This window comes from Pan paniscus, chromosome 1, assembly GCF_029289425.2.
Source record: "Pan paniscus chromosome 1, NHGRI_mPanPan1-v2.0_pri, whole genome shotgun sequence".
Lineage (NCBI taxonomy): Eukaryota > Metazoa > Chordata > Mammalia > Primates > Hominidae > Pan > Pan paniscus.
In genome coordinates this window covers 194,468,838-194,482,887 of record NC_073249.2, presented here as the reverse complement: position 1 = coordinate 194,482,887, position 14,050 = coordinate 194,468,838, and positions in this window count along the sequence as shown.

Sequence of the window (14,050 nt, the reverse complement as noted above, 5' to 3'; positions counted from 1 at the left end):
TCTCCCTTTCCTCTTGCAACCCATAAGTGTCCTCCTGGGACCTTTTAGTGCCTTTTTCCAGAAAAATATACTCTGGAGTGGCCCCCCACCCGCACCCAAACACATACTTCATCTTTCTGTCCCCTCCCAGCCCCTCCTTAAATTCTCCTTCTCTTTTTTTTTTTTTTTTTTTTTTTTGAGACAGAGTCTCGCTCTGTCGCCCAGGCTGGAGTGCAATGGCGTGATCTCAGCTCACTGCAACCTCTGCCTCCCAGGTTCAAGTGATTCTCCAGCCTCAGCTTCCCAAGTAGCTGTGATTACAGGTGCCTGCCACCACGCTCAGCTAATTGTTGTATTTTTAGTAGAGACAGGGTTTCACCATGCTGGCCTGGCTGGTCTCGAACTCCTGACCTCAGGCTATCTGCCTGCCTCAGCCTCCCAAAGTGTTGGGATTACAGGCATGAGCCACTGCACCAGGCCTAAATTCCCCTTCTCTTCTGCTTGTTCAGGGAGGTCTCATATCCCTAGCGACCCTTCCCTAGTGCCTCACCTCTCACCACTGCTGCATTGGGGAATACATATACTTTTGGGGGGACACATTCAAGCCATAGCACTCCAGTTGGCCTGCTGAGCTTCAACTCGACTGGCTTCTCAGTTCCTCTGAGTGCTGAGCTCCGTCCTGCCTCAGGGCCTTTGAACATGCTGTTTCCTCTGCCCAGCATTCCTCTCTACTTGCTAAATTTCTACTCTTCTCTTTTTTTTTTTCTTTTTCTTTTGAGACGGAGTCTCACTCTGTCGCCCAGGCTAGAGTGCAGTGGCACCATCTCGGCTCACTGCAACCTCCACCTCCCGAGTTTAAGCAATTCTCCTGCCTCAACCTCCCGAGTAGCTGGGATTACAGGTGCCCACCACTATGCTCAGCTAATTTTTGTATTTTTAGTAGAGATGGGGTTTCACCATGTTGGCCAGGCTGGTCTCAAACTGCTGAACTCAGATGATCTGCCCGCCTCGGCCTCCCAAAGTGCTGGGATTACAGGGGTGAACCACTGCGCCCGGCCTACTCTTCTTTTAAAACCCAGATCAAGCCACTCCCGAGGAGCTTTCCAGAGTCCCCAGGAGGAAGGACTGGCTCTTCCCACCATAGACTCCATCGCTCTGAGCTTTGGGCTCGGCACCTCTCACACCTTACTTACCTCCTCCACTGCCCAAGCCAGGAACCTGGACTGATCTCAGCTCATTGCTCCTCTCCATGCCCATCGCCCTGTGGAAGACCCTTCAGTCACCTGGGCTGGGCTACGTCATCAGCTTCTCACTGACCTCTCTGCCAACCAGTTCTGCCCCTCCAGACATTCTCCACTGTCTCAGGGTCACTTTCTAATAGAGGGTGCTCAGCAGCTATTTGTTGACAGACAAAGTAAACGAGGGGAGGAATGAACGAAGGCGTGACAGAAGTGTAAAAACAAATGTGCTCCCCTTGGATTTTAACCTTTCAGTGGCTCCCTATTGCTCTCAGGACCAAGCCCGAGCCTTACATTTAAGGTATTTGCTATCGGAGCCCCACAACACACTCTGGGCTTCTGGCCAAGCCATAACCTTGCTCTCCTTCCTGCCTTTGCACAGGCAGGCCCCTCTGCCTGGCTGTCTTTCCCTGCTATTGCAGTAATCGAGGTCAGAGATGATGGGGCCTGAACTCAAGTGGAAGGGAGAGTTGGCCAGCACCCACGTGTCTTGAGCTCATGGTTCGCCCTGCTCTCAGTGCCGGGGCTTAAGAGGGTAGCCTTGGAGTTGAAGTTCCAGGTGCCTGTTAGAATCCCCATGGAGCCATCAGGCTGGCAGTTAATGGATATATGAGTCTGGACTACAGAGGAGAAGCCCCATGTACAGGTAATACTTCAGGGGTGATCCCAAATTTAAAGCCAAAGGGCTCAACGGGATCCACTAGAGAGAAAGAGTGGCTCAAGAAGGGAAGGCAGAGCCAGGCCTGGTGCGGTGGCTCATGCCTGTAATCCCAGCACTTTGGGAGGCTGAGGCGGGAGGATTGCTTGAGCCCAGGAGTTCGAGACCAGCCTGGGCAATGTAGTGAGACCCCCATCTCTAAAAGAAAAAAAAAAAAAAGAAGGCAGAAGACATTTAGACTCCCATCAGGGGATCAGCTGATGGCCAGTGAGCCAGGAGCAGGGGTGTCCTCAAGGCTGGGGGAAGAAACAGCTTCCAGAAGGAGTGAGTGATCCACCATGTTAAATGCCACTGAAAGGCAGAGGAAAGGAGAGGGAAGGAGCACAGGGGACATTCAGGAGCAGCAGCCACAGGACTCAGGGAAGGACTCAACGTGGGAGTGGGGAGGTCGGAGGGCTGAGAGGGACCGAAGGTCTGGCTTGGGAAAATGGGCAGAAGGGCGTGTCAAGCACCACGGAGGAAGCCTGGGGAAGAGCAGCGGTGTGTGCCTAGAAAAAGAGGGGTCGGTTTGGGCCAGGCTAAACCAAGGTGGCTTTGGGATGTCATTAGATCTATGGCCTGGAGAGAAATCTGTGTTGGAGAGAGAAAAAATGAGACCATCGACCACCCCTCTCTCTCTCTTTTCTCTCTCCTATATCTATGAGCTTATCTATATGCTACTCTGAAGTCTCTATCTCCAGCCTAGATCTCTGTCCAGAACTCCCGGTGACCTTGGAGGTCACCCTGGATGTCCCATAGGGACCTGTAAAACAGACAAACAGGCCCCAGTGGACACAGATCAGAGAGGACAGAGTTGGAGGCAGGAAACCCAGGGAAAAGTCAATTGGACTCGTCCAGACAAAGGCAATGGCCTGAACTAGGCGAGGGAACAGGGTAGAGGAGGAGAGGATGAAGTCTAGAGACATTCCAGGAGCAGAGAGCCCCAGAGATGGGGACTAGGTTCTGCGCGAAGGGAGAGGGGCTGGAGGAGGGAGGGACATGGCTGCTGCTCCGGAGAGCTGGGTATGGGGCTGCCCTGAGCTGGCCTCATTTGAGGTGGAGCCTACCTGGCTGCCAGTCTCACCTGTTTCTTTGACTGAGAGCCCCGTAAAGGGCAGGGGATGGATCATAGGGTTTTTTTGTTTCTTTTGTTTTGTTTTGACAGAGTTTTGCTCTTGTTGCCCAGGCTGGATTGCAGTAGTGTGATCTCGGCTCACTGCAACCTCCGCCTCCTGGGTTCAAGTGATTCTGCCTCAGCCTCCCAAGTAGCTGGGATTACAGGTGCCCAACACCACTAATTTTTGTATTTTTAGTAAAGACAGGGTTTTGCCATATTGGCCAGTCTGGTCTCAAACTCCTGACCTCAGGCGATCTGCCTGCCTCAGTCTCGCAAAGTGCTGGGATTATAGGCGTCAGCCACCGTGCCTGGCCCATAGGGGGGTCTTACGTGGGTGAGGGAGGGGGACTCCTGTTGAGCAGTGAGTGGATGAGTCAGGGCAGCTCTTTCCTCTAGCCATCAGCAACCTCTGCCAGACCTTTGCACAGAGGCTTGGGGGAAACCCCTCCAGGCCACAGTCCTGGACAGGACCTGGGAGAGTGGGTAAGAGAGGGTGCAAGGACAGGTGCCTGAGGCCTCAGGCCTAGCTGATGGCCAGAGACCAATCGCCAGACCGCACCCCTCCCCTGCATTATTTATTTATTTATTTATTATCATTATTTTTTGAGACAGAGTCTCGCTCTGTCCCCCAGGCTGGAATGCAGTGGCGTGATCTTGGCTCACTGCAAGGTCCACCTCCTGGGTTCAAGTGATTCTCCTGCCTCAGCTTCCCGAGTAGCTGGAATTACAGGTGCACGCCACCACGCCCAGCTATTTTGAATTTTTAGTAGAGACGGGGTTTCACTGTGTTGGCCAGGCTGGTCTCAAACTCCTTAACTCAAGAGATCCACCCACCTCGGCCTCTCAAAGTGCTGGGATTACAGGCGTGAGCCACCGCACCCAGCCCCTCCCCTGCTTTAAACCTGTTCATGACTCCCTGTTTCTGCCTGGATAACCCCTTGTACTGGCTTTCAAGGTCTTTGAAGCTATGCCCTGGCTGGCCTCATTTTAGGGAGAGCCCGCTTGGCTGCCAGTCTTACAAATCCCCAAACCTTTCTCCACACTGTGCCCTCTGCCTGGAATATAGCTCCCCGGGCATGTGCACCCCAGTGCCCGCCCACCTGTCAAGATCCAGCTCCAGGGACCCCTCCAGAAGACTTTCCTGACCCACCAGATGACCCACTGTGCTCCAAACTAATGTCACCCTCCTGTGACACTGTACTCAGCTGGTGCATGTCTCCTCCTTCTGTGGCACTTTGAGAGTCAGGAGAGGAGGAACCAGGCCTTTTTCATCCAGTATCCCCCCAAGGAGCTCATGGGTGGGGTGGGCATGGTGGGAAGGTCAAGAGGTGATGGCAGAAGCTCTTCCAGCCCTGTAGGTTTGGTCAACTCAGTGTGTGTCAATGGGAAAAACCGAGATCATGCCCTCAAAGTAGAGATAGCCAGAGTGAGGCCACAGCGATTTTATTTGGAGAATGAAAGGCAGAACCACAGAGATCTCAGGAGGGAGGGCAAAGGTAACTCATCGTCATCCACAGAGAGGGGACTCAGGATTATGCTGTGCGTCCAGGCCATCTTCCCTCTCAGCCCAGCCTTGGCACAAGTCGGCCCCAGGATCATCATGTGATAGAGCCTGAAGCCTGTCTCCCCAAGTCCCTGGAAAGTAGACATCTGTGACAATCCTCCCGAATCCCAGGGCACAGGGAGCATGGCTCAGCACGCCAGACTGCCTGGGCTCAAATTCTGTCCTGCCATGAACTGCCTGGGTGTCTTTGGACAAGTCATTTGACAGCTCTGAGCCTCTGCCTTCTCATCTGAGGACAACAGGAATAATGAGGGTACCCACCTCATGGGGATGTGATGAGGCTTAAAGAAGAAAATGCATGCAAAGTTTTAGCACAGTACCTGGCAGTGAGTAAATGTGCAATAATATTAATTATTACTATTTTATCAAGAGGCCTGGATTCTGGTCCCAGTTCTACCACTGTTTTCCCTCCCTGGGCCTGCTTGAGTTTCCGTCTATAAAGTAGGTGTTAATTGATTAAATGAGATAATGGATGCCAAAGAAGCTTCTGAGATGAGTGATTATTTCTGCCCTTTGAAGTTCACTTCCCCAAGGCTGCAGGGTGTTTTCACCCCCACTCTGTCAGGTCTTTACTGGGTTCTCCGTCTAGGCCAGGACCCGTTGCTGAAGGGTCAGCCCATCTCCTCCCTTCTGCCCACAAGGCAGAATGAGAGGAAAAGGCTGGGGTTGCCTCAGCGGGGTCTGTGGTTAGACAGGACGAAGAACTTCCTTCCGGACTGCAGGATGCTGCCCTGGGAAGGAGCCAGAGGTCGTGGGACTGATGCTGTTGTGGGGAGGAGTTGCTTCCAGGGGAATGGCCAGGCCCAGCCAGTTAAGCCAGAGTTAGCCAGTGGGGTGAATCTGCTGGGCAGTGACCTCACTTCCAAAGACCCTGATGGGGCCCTGTTTAAACTGGCCCCAGGGCTCCCAGGATCACAGAGACTACAGACAAAAAAGACACAGAAACACTATTCTCCAGGCACAGAGAGCCAGAGGCAAGTGGTTACCAACAAGACTACATTGTTCCGTCCACCAAGAACACTCTTCCCAAGCTCTGGAAGCGGCTGACCATCCTTGCTAGCCTCGTTTAAGACTTGCCTCCTCAGAAGTGACCTCCCGACAACACATGCATTCTCTCAGCATTTACTGTGCCCCAGCTATGTGTTAGGCACTGTTCTAGACCTGTGAACAAGAGCAAGTCCCAGCCTGGCGCGGTGGCTCACGCCTGTAATCCCAGCACTTTGGGAGGCCAAGGCGGGCGGATCACGAGGTCAGGAGATCGAGACCATCCTGGCTAACATGGTGAAACCCCATCTCTACTAAAAATACAAAAAATTAGCCGGGCGTGGTGGCAGACTGAGGAAGGAGAATGGCGTGAACCTGGGAGGCGGAGCTTGCAGTAAGCCGAGATTGCGCCACTGCACTCCAGCCTGGGCGACAGAGCGAGACTCCGTCCCCCTGCCCCCTCAAAAAAAGACCAAGTCCCTGCCCATCCCATATCAAGTAGCACCTGACCCAGCCCTGTTCTTCTCAAACATAACACACTGTTTCTCTCTCCAGTTTATGGCCTGTCTCCCCACCAGAATGTATGTTCCATGAGGGCAGGGACCTCAACTGTTTGCTTCACCAGTGTAAACCCAGTGATTAAGTCAGTGTATAAACCTGTCACAAATCACTAAAATATGCCCTTGATAAATAATTGTTTTGTTTTTGTTTTTTTTGAGACAAGGTCTGCTGTATTGCCCAGGCTGGAGTGCAGTGGTGCGATCTTGGCTCACTGCAACCTCTGCCTCCTGGGCTCAAGTGATTCTCCCACCTAAGCCTCCTGAGTAGCTGGGACTACAGGTGCACGCCACCACGCCTAGCTAATTTTTCGTATTTTTAGTAGAGACGGGGTTTCGCCACGTTGCCCAGGCTGGTCTAGAACTCCTGGCCTCAAGCAATCTGCCCCCCTAAGCCTCCCAAAGTGCTGGGATTACAGGCGTGAGCCACCACACCTGGCCAAGCCCTTGATAAATATTCGTTGACTAAATAGACACATAGATCAGAGATAGAACACACAGAAACAGAACCACACTCAGAGGTGGTACAGACTTTCAGAGATGCACCGAAATGTGAACACAGACACACAGGATGATCACCACGACAGGGCCCTTCAAACTGACCCCGAGCTTCCCTTCCCTTGGTCATTCAGCTTCGCCTCTGGGCCCAGGGCTGGAGTCACCTTTGCTCTGGGGCTGACCCAGTTGGTGCCCACCCAAGTGCACCGCTTTCCTGGTCCCCGACTCCCTGCACCGGGCACAGAGCTGGTATTATGTTTGAGGAGTCCTGTTTGGGGCTCCTCTACTTTTTTGGGGGTGTCTTCTGGCAAACAGAAATTTCAACATAGTCAAATTTGTCAATCTTTTTAAAAGTATGTTTGTGTCAGCCCAAGAAGAGCGGGGAAAAATAACCCTGCAAAGACCACGCCCTGCACTCGGGGCCCCTCTGACTGCGGCTCATCTGCACAGGGTCCTGGAGCCTCGCAGCAGGCCAACCTCGTGCTCGGGCCTCGCCCCTCCCCCACGCCTCTAGCTAAGACCCGCCCCTCCGCGAGCCCCCGCCCACCTACAGCGCCCCCTGTGGCCACGCCCCTCACCGGCTCTCACGGGAGCAAGGGAACTAGATGTCGCTTCCTTTTGCCCAGAAAATAGTAGTTAATATTCTGCCACCGGTGCCTCCACCTGGAGGGAAGGGAAATCGGGAAGACGGGATTGGGGCAAGTCTCCCTTCCCTCCGGGTCTGCGCCCACTCCGCCTAGCCCCGCCCCTTCCTTCCGCTCCCGGTCGCCCTCAGACCCCGCCCTTCCCACCCAGTTCCGCCCCCTCCCCTCGCCCCCAGGCCCGGATCCTCGGCTCTGGATCCGCCCCTTCCTTAGACCTCGCCCCTTCGCATAGGCCCCCGTCATCCCGTCTACTCCCCGGGCCCTCGCCCCGCCCCTCCCGGCGCACTCACGTGAGTCTCGGGCGCGCGCCGTAGCAGCTGGGCCAGCGCGCCGAGGGTACGTCGGCCAGGCCGGTGGCCGGGGGCAGCAGTAACAGGTTGCGTGCGGGCCAGCGCCAGGCGGCACCCGGAGGGTGGCGGCGCTGCGGGCTCAGCCAGTAGTCGCCCAGGCTGCGGCGGGCGGCGGGCGCCGGCAAGACCGGGCCCCGGCTGCCCCAGAAACACAACTCCTGGTCCAGGCGGTGCGGGGCCGTGGCCTGGGGCCGCCTGCGGGGGAGATGGGACAGCGGTCACCCCAGGAGAACACGACAGGCGGGGAGGAGGAAGTTGCCTCCGATCGGACGAGGCAGGGCACGGGCCGGGGTCACTCCTGGTCGATTTAGAGGGACGTGGAAAGGGACTGGAGGCCCCCACTGGCGCCTTCCCAAGGACCTGAGTGCCTCCTCCCCCAGCTGCCAGACCAGGGCGCTTTATCCAGCTGGCGCCCTCCCTCGGGCCCCCTCACCGGGACAGAAGAAAATTCACCACGAAGTGAGCAGTCTCGGTGAATAGCATGGTGTCCAGCCGGTCTGGCCCGACTTCGGCCTCTTTAATACCTGCCTGGGCGAGGAGGGGGAGGCCTGAAAACCCATATTCCCCCCGGGCCCGGCTGTTTTTAGCAGAAGGCCAGGAGGCGTCAGCTGGCAGAGGGGTTGGGGGCAGAGCTGGTCTCTCTCGTGAGGCCTAGTCTAGTCTGCCCCCACTAGCCGCTTCAGTGGGAGGGGGCTGGTCACCAGATCTCCAGGTTCCCCAGAGACACTCCTCCCCAGGGTCAAGGACAGAAGTGCAAGGACAAACAGAGGCAGCAGGAGGGGGCCAGGGACAGGAAGGTCAGCTGCCCATTGGAGAAACCCGCCCTCATTCCCACCCAGGGCTTCCAGCCCCTGCTCACACACTTTTTTTTTGAGACAGGATCTCACTTTGTCATCCAGGCTGGAGTGCAGTGGGGCGATCATAGCTCACTGCAGCCTCAACCTCCTAGGCTCTAACGATCCTCCTGTCTCAGCCCCCCAAGTAACTGGGACTATAGGCACTCACCACCACACCTGGCTAATTTTTTGTATTTTTTTGTAGATACAGGGTTTCACTATGTAGCCAAGGCTAGTCTTGAATTCGTGAGCTCAAGTGAATCACCGGCCTTGGCCTCTCAAGTCTAGGATTACAGGTGAGCCACCATGCCCAACCTTTTTTTATTTTCTTTTTTCTTTTTTTTTGAGACAGGGTCTCAACTCTGGCACCCAGGCTGGAGTGCAGTGGCACAATCACTGCTCACTGCATCCTCGACCTCCTAGGGCCCTAGCAGTCCTCCTGCATTAGCTGGAGGATTGCTGGGATTGCAGCAGCTGGAACCACAGGCCTGCACCACCAAGTACAGCTAATTTGTGTGTGTGTGTGTGTGTGTGTGTGTGTTTGCTTTGTTTTCTAGAGACTTTTGCCATGTTGTCTAGGCTGGTCTCAAACTCCTGGGATCAAGCAATCTGCCCCCCTCCCAGTCAGCTTCCCAAAAGTGCTGGGATTACAGGCATGAGCCACCACTCCTGGCTGGCCTCCCACACTCCTGATGGCCTCCCACACTCCCATAAATCACGCCTCAAAGGGCCTCCTCTTCTCCCAGGCTTAGGCGCACCCTGACCTGCTCCCCATGGCTTTCATGGGAGCCTTTTCCCTAATTCTATGCATGCTTAAATGGCAGCTCCTCAGCCAACTCTAGTTCAGGAGGCTGCTGGGGCTCCAGGACTCCCTAAACTGTCAGCAAAGTCCTGACACTTTCCTTCCCCAAAACTGAAAAGCCCTTGATCTGTTTAACCCTCTCTTTTTGCAGAAGAGGAAACTGAGGTTCACAATCGGGCAGTGAAAAGCCAAAAGTAAAACCTAGGCTTTCTACAACTCTGCCTGCTCCAACAAAAGGTGAGACAACCCTTCTGTGTGTCCTTGTCCAGCTCGGCATGGGGTTCAGGGCTCAGAGCCCAGGCTGGGCCCTGCTCCTCCCTGACCCCTGGGGATCCTAAGGAACATGCTGGCCCAGCTCCCCTTCCCACACTGCCAGTTTGGGCTATTTCCCCCCCAGTGACTCACACTGGCTGCCGGGGAGAGTGGGCAGCTGTTCTGAGCCCCCAGAGCCCAGTACAGGCCCTGACTTGCCCCCCAAGTTCTGCAGCCATATTTGGGAATTTAATCTGTTTTTCCTCCTTGGGGACTCTCCTTCCCTTAATCCCTTCCTTTTTTCCCTGTCTTCAACCATTTTTCCTTATCTTCAGCCTCACCCTCCCTGATGGCTTCTTCCCATAGGCAGACAAACAGGCTCTAGTCTTTCATATCTTTGAAAAAAAGAAAGCCCTCCCTCAACTCCACATCCTTCGCCAGCTCCCCTCTGCAGCCAACATTCTTGAAGGAGTTGTATACACACGTTGTTTCTACTTCCTCACTCAGCCCCTGCAATCTGGCTTCCTCCCCCACCATTCCACAGGAACAGCCTGCCAAGGTCACTGCTGACCTCCTTGTTGCTAAATCCAAGGGATGCTTAAAAGCCTTTATCTGCCTTGACCCCTTAGCAGTGGCCAGCTTTGACACAAATACTCCTTCCTCTTTCAGATACTTTTAGGCCCTTGTATTTCTGGACACTGTGCACTTTTGATTTTCTTGCTATCTTATGGGTTGCTGCCACATGGCAAATTTCTTATCCTTTGCTCACTGCCTAATCATGGTTGTTCCCAGGCCTGCTACAGTCTGTCCCCAGGGAGTCTCATCAGCTCCCATGCCTTCAGTGTCCAGCCCATGTCAGAAACTCATGTCTCTTTCTCAGTCCAGCCCTCTCCCCAACCCCACACCTGCCTCCTGGACCCCTCCTGCTGGATGTCCCACCTCTCAGGAAACAGGCTGCATACCTGCCCTCCCTCCATGTTCCCCAGCTTAGCCATCTCCCAGTTGTCTGAACCTGAAATCTGGACTTGGTTCTAGATTCTGCCCTCTCTCGCCTTTTTTTTTTTTTTTTTTTTTTGAGACAGAGTCTTGCTGTGTCGCCCAGGCTGGAGTGCAGTGGTGCAATCTCGGCTCTCTGCAACCTCTGCCTCCCGGGTTCAAGCAATTCTCCTGCCTCAGCTTCCTGAGTAGCTGGGACTATAGGTGTGCACCACCATGCCCGGCTAATTTTTATATTTTTAGTAGAGATGGGGTTTCACCATGTTGGCCATGCTGGTCTTGAACTCCTGACCTCATGATCCACCCTCCTCGGCCTCCCAGTGCTGGGATTACAGGTGTGAGCCACCGTGCCCAGCTTCTCTCACCCTTTTCATCCTCAAGCAGCTATGAAAACCTGTCCTTTCAGGACGTACCTAAAATCCCATAGCTTCTCTCCATTTCCGCCACCAACACTTGAGCCAAGGGCCCATCACCTTTCACCTCCTGCAGCAGCCTCCTGACCTGTCTCCCTGCTGCCACTCTCAATCCCCTATGTGGTCTGTTCCTATAGGGCAGCTGGGTGTGTCTTTCCAAAATAGGAATATGTCTCCCTGCACCATGTCTTTAGCATCAAGTTCACCCAACCCATGCCCCTGCCAACCCCAGTGTTGGGGCATTCCTCAGTCTTTGCCTGGGTAACAGCTTCTCATCCTTCAGTTCAAGCGTCCGTTCCTCATGAGAGCCATTTCCAAACTCCCAGCCAGGCAGGTGGCTCTGCTATTTCTTCTCCTCACAGCACCAAGGCCTCTCCTCTGTGGACATCGCAAGCAGTCATTCACAAACTAGTCTAATCTGCAGATTCCTGAGCCCTCCTGTTCTAGATCCTGGGGATGTCAGGAGGAGGACAGTCCAGCCCCTGGCCCCTGTCATGTAATGGGGAAGACAGGCATTAAGCTGAGATCAGGAATAGATATGGACACTGAAGGCAACACAGTGGCCATGCAGGCCCTAAGGATGGTGGTCAGGGGAACCGTCTTTGAGGGTGATCTGTGGGGTCAGGGGAAGCTATTCTAGGCAGAAGGGATGGTGTACTTAAGGTGGGAGGAATGTTTTGTGATGATTTGAAAGGTGTCCAGTGTGGCTGCACAAGTGATGTGAAGAAGCCATTGATGAGGTTTAAATAGGAGACTGACCCAGCTGCGTTTGTGGTCTTTATAAAATAATTCTGGATTGGAGGAATCAAGCGAGGAAGGAAGGAGGGAAACCTGGCAGGGAGCTGCCGGAATAATTGGGTGAGTAGTAAGGGGGGCCTGACTCAGGGCAGTGGCAGTGGATTTGGGGCAGACTGAACTGTGGTTGCCTGTACTGGAGTCAGGGAAGAGGGAGGGAATGAGAATGATTCTGGTCTTCCTACCCTAACGGTGGGTGGGAGAGGGCAGTGGGAGCTGGACCACCCATATCCCCGTGGTGACCGTACCTACAGTCCCTCATCCATCCTTTGTCTTTTTTCTTTTTTTTTTTTTTGAGACAGAGTCTCGCTTTGTCACCCAGGCTGGAGTGCAGTGGCACGATCTCAGCTCACTGCAACGTCCACCTCCCGGGTACAAGCGATTCTCCTGCCTCAGCCTCCTGAGTAGCTGGGATTACAAGCACACGCCACCATGTCTGGCTCATTTTTGTATTTTTAGTAGAGACGGGGTTTCACCATTTTGGTCAGGCTGGTCTTGAACTCCTGACCTTGTGATCTGCCTGCCTCGGCCTCCCAAAGTGCTGGGATTACAGGTGTGAACCACTGCGCCTGGCCATCTTTTTTTCTTTTATTCATGCAGTGACATGATCTCAGCTCACTGTAGCCTTGACCTTCCAGGCTCAAGCGAGCCTCCTAGCTCAGCCTCCTGAGTAGCTGGGACTACAAGCACACGCTACCACACCCGGCTAATATTTTTTAATTTGTAGAGACGCCATGTTGTCCAGGCTGGTCTTGAACTCCTGTGTTCAAAAGATACACCTGCCTCAGCCTCCCAGAGCGCTGGGATTGCAGGTGTGAGCCACTGCACTGGCCTCATCCTTTTTCTTTTCTTTCTTTCCTTCCTTTCCCTTTCCTTTTTCCTTCCCTCCTTTCCTCCCTTCCTCCCTTCCTTACTTTCCTTTTTCTTTCTCTCTCTTTACTTGCTTCCTTCCTTTTCTTCTTTCTTTCTTTTTTTCTTTCTTCCTTCCTTTCTTTCTTTCTCTATCTCTCTTTTCTTTCTTTCTCTCTCTCTTTCCCTTTCTTTTTTATTTTTGAGACAGAGTCTCACTCTGTTGCCCAGCCAGGAGTGCAGTGGCATGATCTTGGCTCATGGCAACCTCAACCTCCTGAACTCAGGTGATCCTCCCGCCTCAGCCTCCCAAATAGTTGGGACTACAGGCATGTGCCACCACGCCTGGCTATTTTTTTTTTTTTTTTTTTTTTTTGTAGAGACAGGGTTTTGCCATGTTGCCCAGGCTGGTCTCAAACTCCTGGCCTCAAGAGGTCTGCCCACCTCAGCCTCCCAAAGTGCTGGGATTACAGGCATAAGCCACCATGCCTGGGCACCCATCCTTTTTCTTAGAGGAGCAGATGGAGGCCCCTAAGAGGTAGAAGGCTGCTAATAAGGCCTAGGACAAGGCAGAGGGGAGGAGAAGGGAAAGTTGGGTCCGAGTCCGGATGTGATGAGGTTTCAGGGAAAGTGGCATCTGGGGTTTCCTCAGAGCCTGGAAATTCCACTGTTTCCGGGACCACTCTGAGATCCCCAAATCCTGAGATGCTCAAACCCTGAGGCCCAGTCCTTGTAAGTCCTGGGGGCCCTCTAGGGGGTGTGAGTCTGTATCTGGAGGTCCACAATCCCCTGACAAGTTTCAAGGTGGTGAGTAGGATTCTTGACCGTCCCTAATGCCAATGTACAGTTCGGGTGAGGCACACCCCACGCCTGTTACCTGCATGATCCCATGTCATCCTCATGTAATCCTTGGAGGCACATAGCTTATTTATTCCCATGGCACCTATGAGACTTCAAAGGGTTAAAGAACTTGCTCAAATTCACACGGCTAGGATGAGGCAGAGTGAGGATTTGAACCAAGGTTTGACTGACATCAGAGTCTGTGCTTTTAACTCTTGTGCTAAATTAAGTCTGGCGACCCCCCTGGTTGATTGGCTCAGTAAGAGGAGGAGGATTTGTGGGGGATTTGCTTGTGGTTGGGGTGGCTGTCCCCCTCTCATATCAAGCGATGGGAAAGGGTAGCGCTGACGTCAATTATTGCCATGGTGATACAGCAACCCTTTCCCTGCTGTCTCCATGGTAACCTGGGGGGTCCATCTGTACTTCGCCCCCTCCTTCTAAAAGGGGGTCCCTTAGGGAGGGGCTGGCTAATAAGGTGTCTGGGAAATAAGTCAGGGAAGGCAGTGATTTGAGCATCCCCCTTTGCCTGGCCCCTCCCCATTCCTCAGGCCCAGAGAGTAAGGCTGGGATCTGCATTGGGTCCTGCACTGGGGTCCGGGGACAGATGTACCCTTTAGGGTGAGGGAGGCAGCTCTGTCT